This window comes from Rattus rattus, chromosome 3 (assembly GCF_011064425.1).
Source record: "Rattus rattus isolate New Zealand chromosome 3, Rrattus_CSIRO_v1, whole genome shotgun sequence".
In the NCBI taxonomy this organism is placed as follows: domain Eukaryota; kingdom Metazoa; phylum Chordata; class Mammalia; order Rodentia; family Muridae; genus Rattus; species Rattus rattus.
This window is the reverse complement of record NC_046156.1, coordinates 116,759,324-116,773,094: the sequence shown is the minus strand read 5'-3', so window position 1 is coordinate 116,773,094 and position 13,771 is coordinate 116,759,324.

Genomic DNA, 13,771 nt, shown 5'->3' with positions numbered 1-13,771 from the left:
ATTGTAGGTGCATATGCAAAGATGGTGGTTCTCTGCTTAAAACATAGCCCATTGCTTCTCTGCACATCTCAGTGGCTTTCACTCGCTAACTCAGTCATTGTTTAATTATGTGGCAGCACTAAGTCTGCCGTAACCCCTGCTTTCCAAATGAAGCTTTAGGAGATGAAGGTATCAGAGAATACTTTGATTATAGTGTGAATCCTATGTTGTCTTGTGCAAGATTTTTGCTGTAAGGAACACAGGCTGAATGCAAGAAATACCACTTGTGGAGCCCTGTGGAGAAAGCAGCACTGGGTTCTCTTATCTGAGGCTCCAGCCACACCGTGGTGAGCCACACCCATCCATGGTACTGCCAAGAGCTTCCATTTCATAGACTCCCACACAGCCACAGTGAACTGCAGTGGCACCCTTTCTAAAACCTGCACCTGGGGGCCAAATCTTTTTTGTAGATAAAACACTTTATGTGTATAACACTTACTGCTTCATAATGGTTCAGTGCACCCAAAGCCTTTCTATTGTATCATGATCTTTTGTATCAGGTTCCTATCTACTCTTTCAGTCTCACTTTCCAGTGTTTCTCTTTAACCCCATTTCCCCCTAGGCCTGTGGTTTTTATTATTTACTCTTGCATGGTGCTGTGATTTTATACACATATCTCATAGTAGAGTGGGACTAATGGCATTTTGTTTGTAAGTGTTGCACTCATATTACATCAGTAAATTTAAATCCAGGTCAAAATAAGGGGTTTTGCTTGTGTTTTCTCCTGTCTGTCTGTCTGTCTGTCTGTCTGTCTCTCTCTCTCTCTCTCTCTCTCTCTCTCTCTCTCTCTCTCTCTCTCTTTCATTTGTTTTGCTTGTTTTTCTGTTTTGGCTTCCAGCTCTAGAGATTCAAGCCAGGGTCTTGTGCATGGGCACTTTGCAGTCCATAGAGCCATAACCAGGCCTTTAATCTTTTTTTGTTTTAATTAAGAAATAATATTTCTGAGTTGTCCAGGCTAGCCTTGAACTCATTAAGTAGCCCAAGCTGGTCTTGAACTTGCCAGCCTCTTTCCCTCAGACTCCTAAGCAGCTGTAATTCTAGATGGCCAGGCTTGGCTGGGGTATTCTCTAACGTTCACAGGCCTCCTGAATCCATTTGCAGAATTTAGTGTTCATATTTGTGGGAAGAGAATGGTCTTGAATTTCTTCAACTGGCTTCTCAGGGAAAACATCGTGCAAGTGCTGTTCTATCTTCCAGACTGCAGGGGGCGTCGGTGAAAGCCATGAGAACAATGGCACTTCCCATCATGCCAACCTCAAATCAGAGATTTTACACAGAAGCTGGGCAGAGGCATCCTGTGCACAGCCGAGTGGCTTCATGCCTGGGTCGCCTCAGTACCTTGGTGTTGGGTGATGAACTTCCGAGGGTGTCCCTGCAAATGCTTGAAAGAAAGAAGAAAACTTTAGTCATCTACAGGAGGAGAGTCATGGTCATATTTCAAGAGCTTTCTGTGACAGCCTGTGCTTATGATACAGGGCAGAAACACGGCCGAGGGGGTGTGCCAGGCCACCTGCTCTCAAGGCAGTGAGAGAAATGGGCAGTGTGATCTGAGCAGATGACAGTCTTTGTAGGTCTGCACTTGCCTGGGCTGATGGCACCCAACTCCTGTGCCCTGTCTGCAAGCTCTTCCTCTAGCCACTAGCTGCTGTGAAGTCTGAAGGTGCTGCACAGAGACCAGCACTCACATATGCAACTGGCAAAAGTGGTTTTATTTCGAGAAAGCAAGAAGCCTGCATGTAGGTCGGCCACTTACAAAAATGGCGAAGACCCCAACAAAGGCATGCAGGCCTGTTTATAGGGAACTAAGGGAATTTTAACTAAGCTTGGGTAATCTAAAACTTCATTGGTGGGTGCTGGGGATGATGTATGGGTTGGTTGCTGATCAGCTTGTGTCCAGGTGTTCAGTGGACTGCATTCCTGTGTCATGAAAGTTAAACCACAGGATGCGATACCCAAACTATATATGGCTGCCCAGCAGATGGACCATCCTGAGGTATTTCCCCGTCCTTGTTGTTATCTTCAGGCTGTTCTTTGAATGGGGGATTTTATGGCCTTGTTCTTGGAATTTATGGTCTGTTTCTGGATCTGGTGACTTATGGCCTAGGCCCTGGAACTTATGACTTAAGGGAATTAGGTGCATCTTCTCCCACTGAGGCCAGACAAGGCAGTCCTCTGCTACTATGAGGCAGGGGCCATGGACCAACCCATGTATGCTCTTTGGTTGGTAGCTTAGCTCTGGGAGTTCCCAGGGGTCCAGGAACTTGACACTGTTGGTCTTCCTATGGAGTTACCATCCCCTTCAGCTCCGTCAGTCCTTCCCCTAGCTCTTCCATAGGGGTCCCAACCTCAGTCTAACTGTAGGTATCTGCATCCATCTCAGTCAGCTGCTGGTAAAGCCTCTCAGAGGACAGCCATGCTAGGCTCCAGTTTATTAGCACAACATGGTAACAGTGTCAGGGTTTAGTGCCCACTCATGACATGGACCCCAAGGTCTACAGGTCACTGGATGGCCTTTCCTTAAGTCTTTGCTCCATTTTTGTCCCTGCATTTCCTTTAGACAGGAACTATTCTGGATCAAAAATTTCGAAGATAGTTTGGTGACCCCATCTCTCCACTGGGGGCCCTGTCTGTCTCCTGGAGGAGATCTCTTCAGGCTCCTCCCCACTGTTGAGCATTTCAGTGAAGGTCGTCCCCACTGAGTCCTGGGAGCCTCTCACATCCCAGGTCTCTGGGACTTTCTAGACGTTCCCCCACCCCCAACCCTACAACTGCATATTTCCATTCATTCTCCTGGCTCTCTGGGCTTTCCTCCTGTTTCCGCCCCCATACTCTCCTATACCCCTTTTTTCCTCCCCCTCATCCCTTCCTCTCTCTGCCTTCCATAATTATTTTGTTCCACCTTCTAAGTGGGATTGAAGCAACCTCACTCACTTTGGCCTTCCTTCTTGTTAAACTTCTATGGTTAAACATCTATGGGTTGTATCCTGGGTATTCTGTACTTTGGGGCTGATATCCAGTTGTCTGTGAGCATATACCATGCATGTTATTTTGGGTCTGGGTTACCTTACTCAAGATAATATTTTCTAGCTTCATCCATTTGCCTGCAAACTTCACGATGTCCTCATTATTAATAGCCGAAGAATATTTTATTGTGTAAATGAACCACATTTTTTTGGTATCCATTCTTTGGTTGAGGGACATCTGAGTTGTTTCCAGCATCTGACTATACAAATGAGGCTGCTATAAACTTAGTGGAGCACGTGTCCTTGTGGTACTGTGGGGCACCTTTTGGGTATCTGCCCAGGAGTGGTATAGCTGGGTCTTCAGGTAGAACTATTTCCAATTTTCTGAGGAACCACCAGATTGATTTTCACAGTGGTTGTACCAGTTTGCAAACCCACCAGCAATGAAGAAGTGTTCCTCTTTCTCCAGTATGTGCTGTCACTTGAGTTTTTGATCTTAGCCATTCTGATTGGTGTAAGGAGGAATCTCAGGGTCGTTTTGATTTGTATTTCTCTTATGACTAAAGATGTTGAATATCTCTTTAAGTGCTTCTCACCCATTCAAGATTCCTCTGTTGAGAATTCTGTTTAGCTCTGTACCCTATTTTTAATTGGGTTATTTGGGTTTTTGGAGTCTAACTTCTTGAGTTATATATTATATATTTTAGATATTAGCCTTCTGTTGGATGTAAAGTTAGTGAAGATCTTTTCCAACTGTAAGTTGCCATGCATTTGAATTGCACCTATTTGACAGGATAATTCTTCCCAATCCCTACCTTAAATGTGTGTTTAAAGTAAAAGAATTGAGCACTGTCTTCTCCAGAGAACAGAGGTTTTGATTTGAGGTCTGGGGTTCCTTCTCCTCACCTTGAATTAATGATCTTTTAACAGAAAAGCCAAAACATCATTTGTCTGGGAAGAACTATAAAAGGTGATGACAGCCTGGAAATGTGATGTCTCTCAGTCCATGAATGAGACCTTTTTACTTTCGAAAGCATCTCTCTCTTTTCTAGTTGGCACTCCTAGGTGCTACAACAGTCTGATTAGGCACTCCTGCACAGCTTCTCCATTGCACAGACCCGTGTTAAAAGCTGTCAATCACTCTCCGGGTCAGCAGGGACCAACAGAGAGGAAACATTTTCATACAGTTTTGTTTCGGATGGGTAAGACACTGTTTATATTTTCATTTATTTCAGCACTCTCAATTTGTGGGTTGTAACTCCTTTCACAAATCTCTATCTCCAGATTATTTGCACTAAGATTCATAACAGTAGCAAGCTTATAGTTGTGAAGTATCAATGAAATAATTTTATGGTTGGGGTCACCACAACTACAAGAAACTGTATTGGCCGCAGCATTAGGAAGATTGAGAACGACTGATTTATCTGCTACGTTTTATATTATTAGAAAGAGACAGGGGTTGGGGATAGAGCACTTGCCTAGCAAGGGCAAGGCCCTGGGTTCGGTCCCCAGCTCCTAAAAGAAAAGAAAAAAAAAAAGAAAGAGACACTTATGTGAAAGGTATATATGCTCCCACAGGTGCTTAGGTGGGATATAAAGACGACTTGCTTGCTACACTTGAAGTTATTGGATAGAGACTTCCTGCACCAGAGTTCACAGAGGTCAAAAAGACATTGGGTTGGGAAGCGCTGGTGCTGACAACCCCGGGAGGAAACACAGCCAACATCCTTCGTGGGTTTTCTCTGAGAGCATGTGCCATGGATGTCCTGAGGTCACTCGAGTGAGATGGAAAAGGGTCTTAGTCATCTTTGAAAATACTGACACTGGAGGTAAAAAGGGGGAAGCGAGAAGACCGCATACCGCCTGTTCTGCGCCCTAGACACACTGATAGGAGCAATTCTGCTTAGAGGTTGACGAGGTCTGGAGACGTGAATTCTCTAAGCTGGCAGGAGGATTATGCATCTCTCTATCTTGCCATAACCGCAGGTGAATCACTGTCCTTCGTAGACTCTGGAGGCTGCCCTGCAGTGACTGCCTGCTCCTCCTGCCCAAGTCCGAACCCCAGCAAAACCTCCTGTACCTTGGCACACCACGTCCTGCGTAAGATTCAGATTGGAGGAAGATTTACTTGCCATTAAAAGTAAATGTCTTGGAATAACTCATCCTGCCAGCTTTCTGAGGCCCTCCAGCAGAGTTACCTATTCTAGCTAACCACACAAGGACAACTTATGGAGTGAACGGGCTTGAAGACTCCTTCACAGCATCATCAAGGGGCACTGGGGCACACACTCTCACATAACTGGTCACTTGAAGCACGGCAAACAGGGTCTTTGTACCTACACAGGTTTTATTTACTGCTGCACTCATTGGCTTCTGGACACCAACCATAGTTATCTCTTTCTATCTGTGAAGCCAGCTACCTCTGGTACTCAGTAGGGTCAGTGAAGTACAATAAACCATTCCATCCTGATATTCATGAGGGGATAACACCGTAACCACCATCCATTTTAAACATAAGAAACCAGAGGCTCGGGGTATAGTTCAGTTGATAAAATCCTTGCCCTGCAACAAGAGAACTCCAGTTGTCCACATAAAAGGCTCAGCAACATGGATGTATTTAACTTCAGTGCTGGGTGGGCAGAGACAGGCAGATGCCACTTTGGTTAGCCTATTAAACTTAATTAATTGGTGAGGAAGAAGAAATGGAGGAAGATGCCAACCGTTGACCTCTGGCCTCTACGTGCACATTCATCTATTCATGTGCATGAGCCTACACACACACACACACACACACACACACGCACACACACACACATACACACACACCACACATATACACATACACACACACATATACACACACACAAACATACACACACACACACCACACACATACACATACACACACCACATACACACACACCACACACATACACACACACACACACACACATACACACACACACACACACACACATACATACACACACATAAACACATACACACACACACACACACATACACACACACACACACCACACATATACACACACATACACTCACACATACATACACACACACCACACACACACACACACACACACACACACACACACACACACACACACACACACACACACACACATACACACACACACACACACACACACACACACACACACACACACATACACACACACACACACACACACACCACACACACACACACACACACACACACACACACATACACACACACACACACACACACACACACACACACACACACACACACACATACACACACACACACATACACACACACACACACACACACACACACACACACACGCCCATATGTGCAATGAAAAATCAGAGGCTCAAAGAGCATAGTGATCAGGTCACTCTGCAAGGTAATGACTGGGCAGGAAGAATCCTAGTCCTGGGACCACTCTGACAGCAACTCATTGTTCTTTGTCTGGCTGCATTATTCATAGTAAAAAAAAAAATCATTAGACTTCAATGAAATAGCTGACTGGACCAAGACTCAAAACCTTTCTCGTGCATTATTCTTATTAAGAGTGACAGTTGTCACCTCTAATGTTGAGTGTCCACAAATGTGTGAGTACTGGGGTTTTTGTGGTCAGAGCACTGACAATCCCACATGACAGTGCACACAGCACATTTCTGTGACTACATGAGAGCCAGCAAGAGCCTATTAGGTTAAAAAAAAAAAACCAGTTCAGGGACAGCTGCTTATTACCTGGAGTCCCGTGGAGGGAAGGGGAGGGTCTCAGTGAGGAGCTCAGGCCACACAAAGCCCCTCGGCTGTTGGAAACATGATTAAGAACAAGACCAACAAGGAAGCATAATGTACTTCCGCTTCGTGTGTGCGTGAAGTGGGGAAAACACACGGTTTCCCTGTCACTTAGCAAGAGCCAATGGGCAAGTGACGTGTATCTGTCATTTGTCACCTAAGACGTCTGTGGCTTAGGAACGTGCTGAGTCAACTCGTTACCTAGGAATTTACATGACCGTGATGGTGGGCTTCCCCAAAAATGGAATTCTGAGCCGCTCACATCCCGCCCTGCGGAGGCTGAGATGTCATCTTTCCCCTCTGGGAAGCCACATCAGGAGGTGAGCCCAAGCCAGACCTCATTCTCTCCACCTTTGTTTTCCCTTACCTAACAGCTCAACTGTGGGCACACTGAGTGCCATTCTGAAAATCAGAAGCCAATGCTTTCAAGGAATTTCTTTAACAGTGAGTTGAAGATTCTTCAGCTCATCGTTTCACCAAACAGACACACTAACCTAAAGTAAGAGGCAGCGTGCTACCTAAAACAATAAATAGGAAACATTACATCATCAAAAGTGTGTGTCGAGCCACATGTGTTTGGTATGTCTCTAGATGCTATCAGCTCCCTCGCTGTGAAGCACTCAAACCAAAGCACATTCCATCTGTGCTGGGGAGAAGGGACACACGCTGGTCTGTGGACAAAGTGACAGTTGAGAAGAGACCCACAGGACTTGAGATGGTTCCCAGCCACATTTACCTATCCCTCCGGTCTGTGGCATACTCCCAACTCGCAGCCTATGCCATGACACGCACATCATTATCAAGAGGAGGGACTGTAATCTCAACGCATCAATGTTTTGTTCTTTAGGGCATCAGTAGAGACCAGGGCCATTAGCTAGCACTAACATGAAGCTTTAGTAAAGATAGTGTAGATGTAAGAATTTAGGGAAAGGCTCACTTTTTAAAAAGTATTACCGTAGAATAACGGCAAGATGTGGACGAAAACTTGAGTTCATTTCTTCTGAGCTCACCTATCTGGGATTACCCAGTGAGGAGCCACTATGGAACAAGAGCATGATCATTTAGCCGTGGGAAATCCATCTTGACAATGTTGTCCAAATTTCTGTGCTGGTTTTTCTCTGTCGGTCCGAGTTGGAAGAGCCTTAGGTCACTGCCCTGTGTCCCAGTGTGATGCGAGGACCACTGTTACAGCTCTGCTCGTTGCTGTCTCTTCACAATGCTTAGCATGGAAAGACCCTTCAAAATGTGACTGACTGACTGACTGACTGACTGATGACTGACTGACTGACTGACTGACTGATGACTGACTGACTGATCAGCTCACATAATCAGCATAGCAAGTGCTAGGGTTACAAAGAAATACAGAGTAAGAAAGTAGTCTTCAGCTCAGTGCTGAGTCCAGCAAGGTAGTCAGATTTAGCGCCTACTAACCAAACATGATAGAGCCGCTTCCAGAAAATGCAGCGTGGAGGCTCCTCTGCAGTCACATCCCCACTCTTCCCCTCCCCCACCCAGAGAAAGCTTGCCAAGGCTCTCCAGATAAAACAAAGTTTCCATTTATCAGGCAGACACAAAGTTTCCATTTATGATGCAGACACAGGGCTTAATTCACAAAGAGGCGGTCATTTGAGCAGGCCAGGCAAGTGCCTTGATCAGTTTAAAAAAAAAAACAAAACCAAAACGTTTTCTGCAGAAGAGGTTTCTGAAGACTGCTTTAGAGCAAAACGTGGGTAGTTTCCTTCTCACGAGCCCAGCTTGACCTGGGTAGTACATGGTGCTAGCATTTGTTAACAGCAGAAGCAGTGAGGAAATTACTCACCGTGGTTGTCCCATGTTTGATGCTCGTTTAGAAGCAGAGAGAAGGATGGCCTTCGGGAGCCCTCTGTTCAGACAGCTACAGTCAGAGAGTGTGGGACTCAGCAGGGGAGGATGTGAGAGAGGACGTGGGTATTGGTTGGCAGCCTCCTCTGGTGAAGCTGTAAAAATTATAATGCAAAGAGCTACTCAGCCTGGTAAGGGCAATTGGGTTCTTTTGTTCTAAACAAGGAGGATCACCGGAAGGCAGCAATTCAGAGTTTGAATCCCATGAGACTTTAACTTATGGAAGTAAAGTGCTATCTTTAACCTGGTTTCCATTTTTTAAAATACGTGCAGGAGATAGATTGTACTCCCTTTCCTCCTGTGACCCACTTCCATGGACGAAGTGACTTTATCAGTCCCCTCCACGGATGACGAAGTGACTTTATCAGTCCCCTCCACGGATGACTGGTGCATGCAGTTGGGCTTTGCAGGTGTGTCCCTTGTATCTGGAGTCTCACGAGTCTGTGCATAGAGGTAACATCTTTGTGTGCTTGAGATGTGTTCACTTAAGTGCTGGTCCTCACATCTCTGCCTTTTGCCTGTGTGAAGAATGGGCTGCCTTTTACCTGAGTTTCTTTGAGTATAACTTATGAATTTTTACGTTTTTGTGGAAATAAAAATAAGTCAGTTCCCTGTCTGTGAGAAAGTTATTCTCAGTAGAGCCTCTCCCTACAGGAAGAAGAACTGTGCCTTGGGTTGGGAGCTGCCTGCTCTGTCCTGACGCTGTCTCACAGGTGCAGGAGCATGCCTTTGTGTGGCGTGGCCTTCCATGCTCTTCACAGAAATGGTTGCAGTGGGGAGAATACCTTTAAATCCTCTTAGCTAGGGAATGTCCAAGTGTCTCTGTGCCTCACTGTCCATACACCAACCAGAGGGCTAGGCAAGAGCTCATCAGCTATCGTTTAAAAATATTAAGTATTCGGGCTCTGCAGCACAGAGGTGAGGGGCCAAGGCTGTGGGGCCTGCCTGCCTGCCTTTGTGCCTGACTGTGTGGTGTCAGCATGCGTGGGCCTTGAAGGATATTTCTGAGCCTTGACTTCATTTGTTAGGTGGAGATCATTGTTCTAATTGGTACCTATCTCACAGAACTATGAGGAGATATAGAAGGCATTCAACTGGGGAGATTGCTCAGCGGTTTAGAGCACTTGCTGCTCTTACTGAGGACCTGGGTTTGATTCTTAGCACCCGCAAGGTGCCCTACAATCTATCTGTAAGGTGCGTTCAGTACAAAGACTAGAGGGGGCTCAGCTTGTTCTTAGTGACCATCATCATCAGTCATGCAGTCACAGTGATGACTATCAGCCATTGTCATTGTCATCATCGTCATCGTTGTCATCATCATCATCACAGAATGATGTCATCCTCGGCATTCCCAGTGCTCAGTAACCATCAGCCATTATGGTTGTCATATCCACCTTGCAGCCAATATGGCTCTGTAACTCCAGAGAAGCAGCACATCCAACCCCGCCCTCCACCTGACCGGGTTCCAGCATCACTCACTCAGCTCTGTTACCCAGTGTAACTTATCCACATGTCACTCACCAATGGGCACACACTGTCACCAGGTACCATCCTACCATGCTCATAGAACATGAGAATTCATCTCGTAACCCTTCACCAGGCTGCTCCTGCCAGACACCACTTTAGCGCCTTGGCAGACACTCGCTGTCTTTTTATGAGTTAGCACCTTTGCTTGAGTCAAAAGATGAGCGTTTGTCAGGTCACCTCAGTAAGCTCTCAACAGTAGACCCGGATAGACTCGTAAGAATAGTCCCTCGGGTGGATTCCAGGTATACCTTCTGTAGGAGACCGTGTATCTGCTAGCCTTCTCTCTGCAGCCAGTGGCTCCAAACCCTGGTAGTTATGAACAACTGCACTGGCGGATTTTACATCAATTTGACACAAGCTGCAGTCATCTGAAAGGAAGGAACCGCAACTGAGAAAATGTCTCCACAGTGCTTGATGCGGGGCGGCCCAGGCCACTGGGGATGCTACTCTTGGGATGGTGGTCCTCAGTTCTATAAGACAGCAGGCTGGGTGAGCTATGAGGACAAGCTCGTCAGCAGCGTCCCTTGACGGCTTCTGCATCAGCTCCTGCCTTCAGGGTCCTGGCCTGTCGGGTTCTTGTCCTGACGTCTTTGATGATGAACAGTAACATGGAAGTTAATAAGACAAATAGACGTCCATCATGGCAACAGGAACTCCAACTAGGACAGCACCCGTCCCAGGGCCTGTGTAGCTCAGTGATGGAGGTCTCGATTAGCGACCAAGTTCTTAGGTTTGAGCTCCAGCATTGAAAGCAACAAGCAAAACCACCATTCACTACCCTTGGCCCGCCTGTGAGACTGTGGGTGGCTGCTCGTGCAGCTGGCTGCCTCAGCTGGTTTGCTCATGTGCCCATGGCCAGTGCTAGGCCTCTCCCCTGCTCACCGTGAGGGAGTGTTTCAGGGTGAAGGGAGTTAATATATAAGACAAGCGGTACCCAAACCCTGGTGTGACTGTAACCACGCCAACAGTGATTGCACCAGCCCTACTGGCTGTTCTTCAAGTAATGCAGCCTGACTCAGTTTCCCCTCAGATCAGAGCCCATTTCCAGCTCTGGGTTCTCCAAGCTTAGCATTTTTCCTCTTCTTCTCTTTCCCCTTCTTCTTCCTTCCTTCCTTCCTTCCTTCCTTCCTTCCTTCCTTCCTTTCTTGACTCAAACCTTAGCATTCTTTTGTAAAAAGCACCCGGGTGGGTTGGGTGAAGGCAGGGGAGGCACATTCAGCCCTGTGTGTCCTACTTCTTGTTTTACTTCAGCCTGTTCTGTTGAACTTACAGTTTCTGAGAGCGTGTTGCATAGAAAGAGTGATCACAAAACTGTCCTATCATACCGTGAAAGTCGGTCTCATTTTGACAGGTTTTAGGATCACCTTGGGCTACACTGTCTGTGGTGTTTCCAGAGAGGTGTAGCTGATAGGGGAAACCCACCGTCAAGCTGAGCGGTCCCTTTTCAACTGTCGGGTCGCAAGCAAGAGGCGGTTTGTCTAGGCTACCAGCATTCTCCTCCAGAACGCTTGGGTCTGCAGCTGCTGCCGCCCTCCACTGCATCTGGGCCTCTGCTTTGTCTTTGTGGATGGAACACGAGAAGCTCTTCTGGGAGCTGCAGGCCTGCAGGGCCAGGTTGGGACCCCCGAGTCTCTGTGGACTGAGAAGCTACAGGCTCTTGCCCTCGCTGGCATCCAATGGCCACTGTTGACCCACCCAGGCCCTATTGTGTAAGGCAAGCTAACGGAGCCCCTTTAAAATACATAATCCATATTCTGTTGGCTCTGCTCCTGCACCATGTCCTGTCCAGTGCAGTTTCTTATTCTTGAGAAGAGAATGAAGACAAATCTACTGAGGCCCTCCCTCTGCTCAATACACCTCACACTGTTGTCTTTCTAAAGTGACCACGCAACCCTGCAGAAGTTCTTTATGGAGCTGGAGTGGGTGAAGTCCTAAGGAATCTATGTGGATTCACCCCATCATAGACTGTCACCTCTCTCCAACAGAACAAACTTCGCCTGGCAGGGCTGCTCCCAGCCGTGGGTCTCAGGATCGCCTTTAGCCTCTGCCACTCCAGGCAAGTGAGGAGGGACAGGTGCCTTTTCATTGTCCTGCTAGTACTGACTATGCTGGCTGATCTCAGCTGTCAAGTGACCAGAGTAAGAAATGCTTAGGACATCAGTGAGGCACACTTTGGGACTTGCCTATGGGGACTTTTCCTGAGAAGATCAACTAGGGCAGAAGATATTCTGTGACTGTGCACAGCACCATCATGGGCTGAAGTCCTAAAGTTGAGAAGAAACCATGCTTCTTGGCTGCAAGTGCAATCAGCTGCCTCAGACTCTTGCTGCCGTGCCTCCCACCAGAGAAACTGCGAGCCCCTCACACTGTGAGTCAGAACAAACCTTCAGTGCCCTTAATTGCTTATGAGGACGTTTTTGGCTACAACAATGGGAAAAGTAACTAACATAGTTACCTAGTGCACACACACTGCCACTTCTATATTTTCTCTCACTTATTTTCATAATCTGGAGTTTAAGTCATTTATTCATTCAACAAATATTCACTGAATATACACTTTGTGCCAGGATAATAGACAAAGAATCCCAGCCCATTCGGAGTTTGTAACCTGGCTGGGTAGAGACTGAAAGTGATACAGGTAATGATACAAAATAGCTTGTGTTTCAGAAACGGGGAATGTCTAGGATAAACTGGGATAGATGCATAAGGGAGGGGGGTGGAGGCCAGTGCTGCTCTCTTGCTGAATGAAGACAGGAAGTGAGACTGTGGAAACCGCTGGGAGAACATCCCAGACAGATGGGATTGACGGTGGAGATGCTGAGGAAGCAGCTGGATGCACAAACCTCCTGTTTGGGAGAACTTGGGTCTGGAAATGGAAGCATGACCGGCCTGCTTCTGGTGTCCAGAGTTGAGTTGCTTTGACTCTGCAGGACTCGGAGCAGCTTATGAGCAGAGGAGATGTTCAAGCCAATCCTCAGAGTCTGAACGCTTTAAAGTCTGGGCCAATAGGAAGCAATCGGCAAAGAAAATGAAAAAGGATTGCCCAAAGGCAGGAGAAAGATAAAGAAAGGAACTCAAGCAAAGAGCTGAGTGAGCCAGCGACTAACATTGGGAGATGAAGGACAGCGATGAAACCAAGCTGACACAAGCAGTCAGCAGCCATGAACTTGAAGGCAGCCTGTCAGAAAGTTGGTGACAAAATTTAATGGGGGAGGGGTCAGCAGCGGAGTGGGAGGAGAACGCTGGTCTGGTTTGGAGAGGGGTTTTTTGTTTTTTGTTTTTTGTTTTTTGTTTTTGAAATGAGAGCACAGAAATAAAATGGTAGATGGTGAAATGAAATATTAGACACAGAAATAAAATGTTCGAGAGGGAGAAGCAGCCAAAATTCTCCAACAGGAGAAAATAACACCTGTATGCTAATGAAGTGACTGGGGCAGTGGGAAAGCTGGAGCTCCCACAAAGGGGCATGGGGCAAGCTCTTGAGAGAGATAAGGAAATGAAGAGGGAGCTGAGTGCTTGGGTCAAGGACAGCAGTGGCCACACT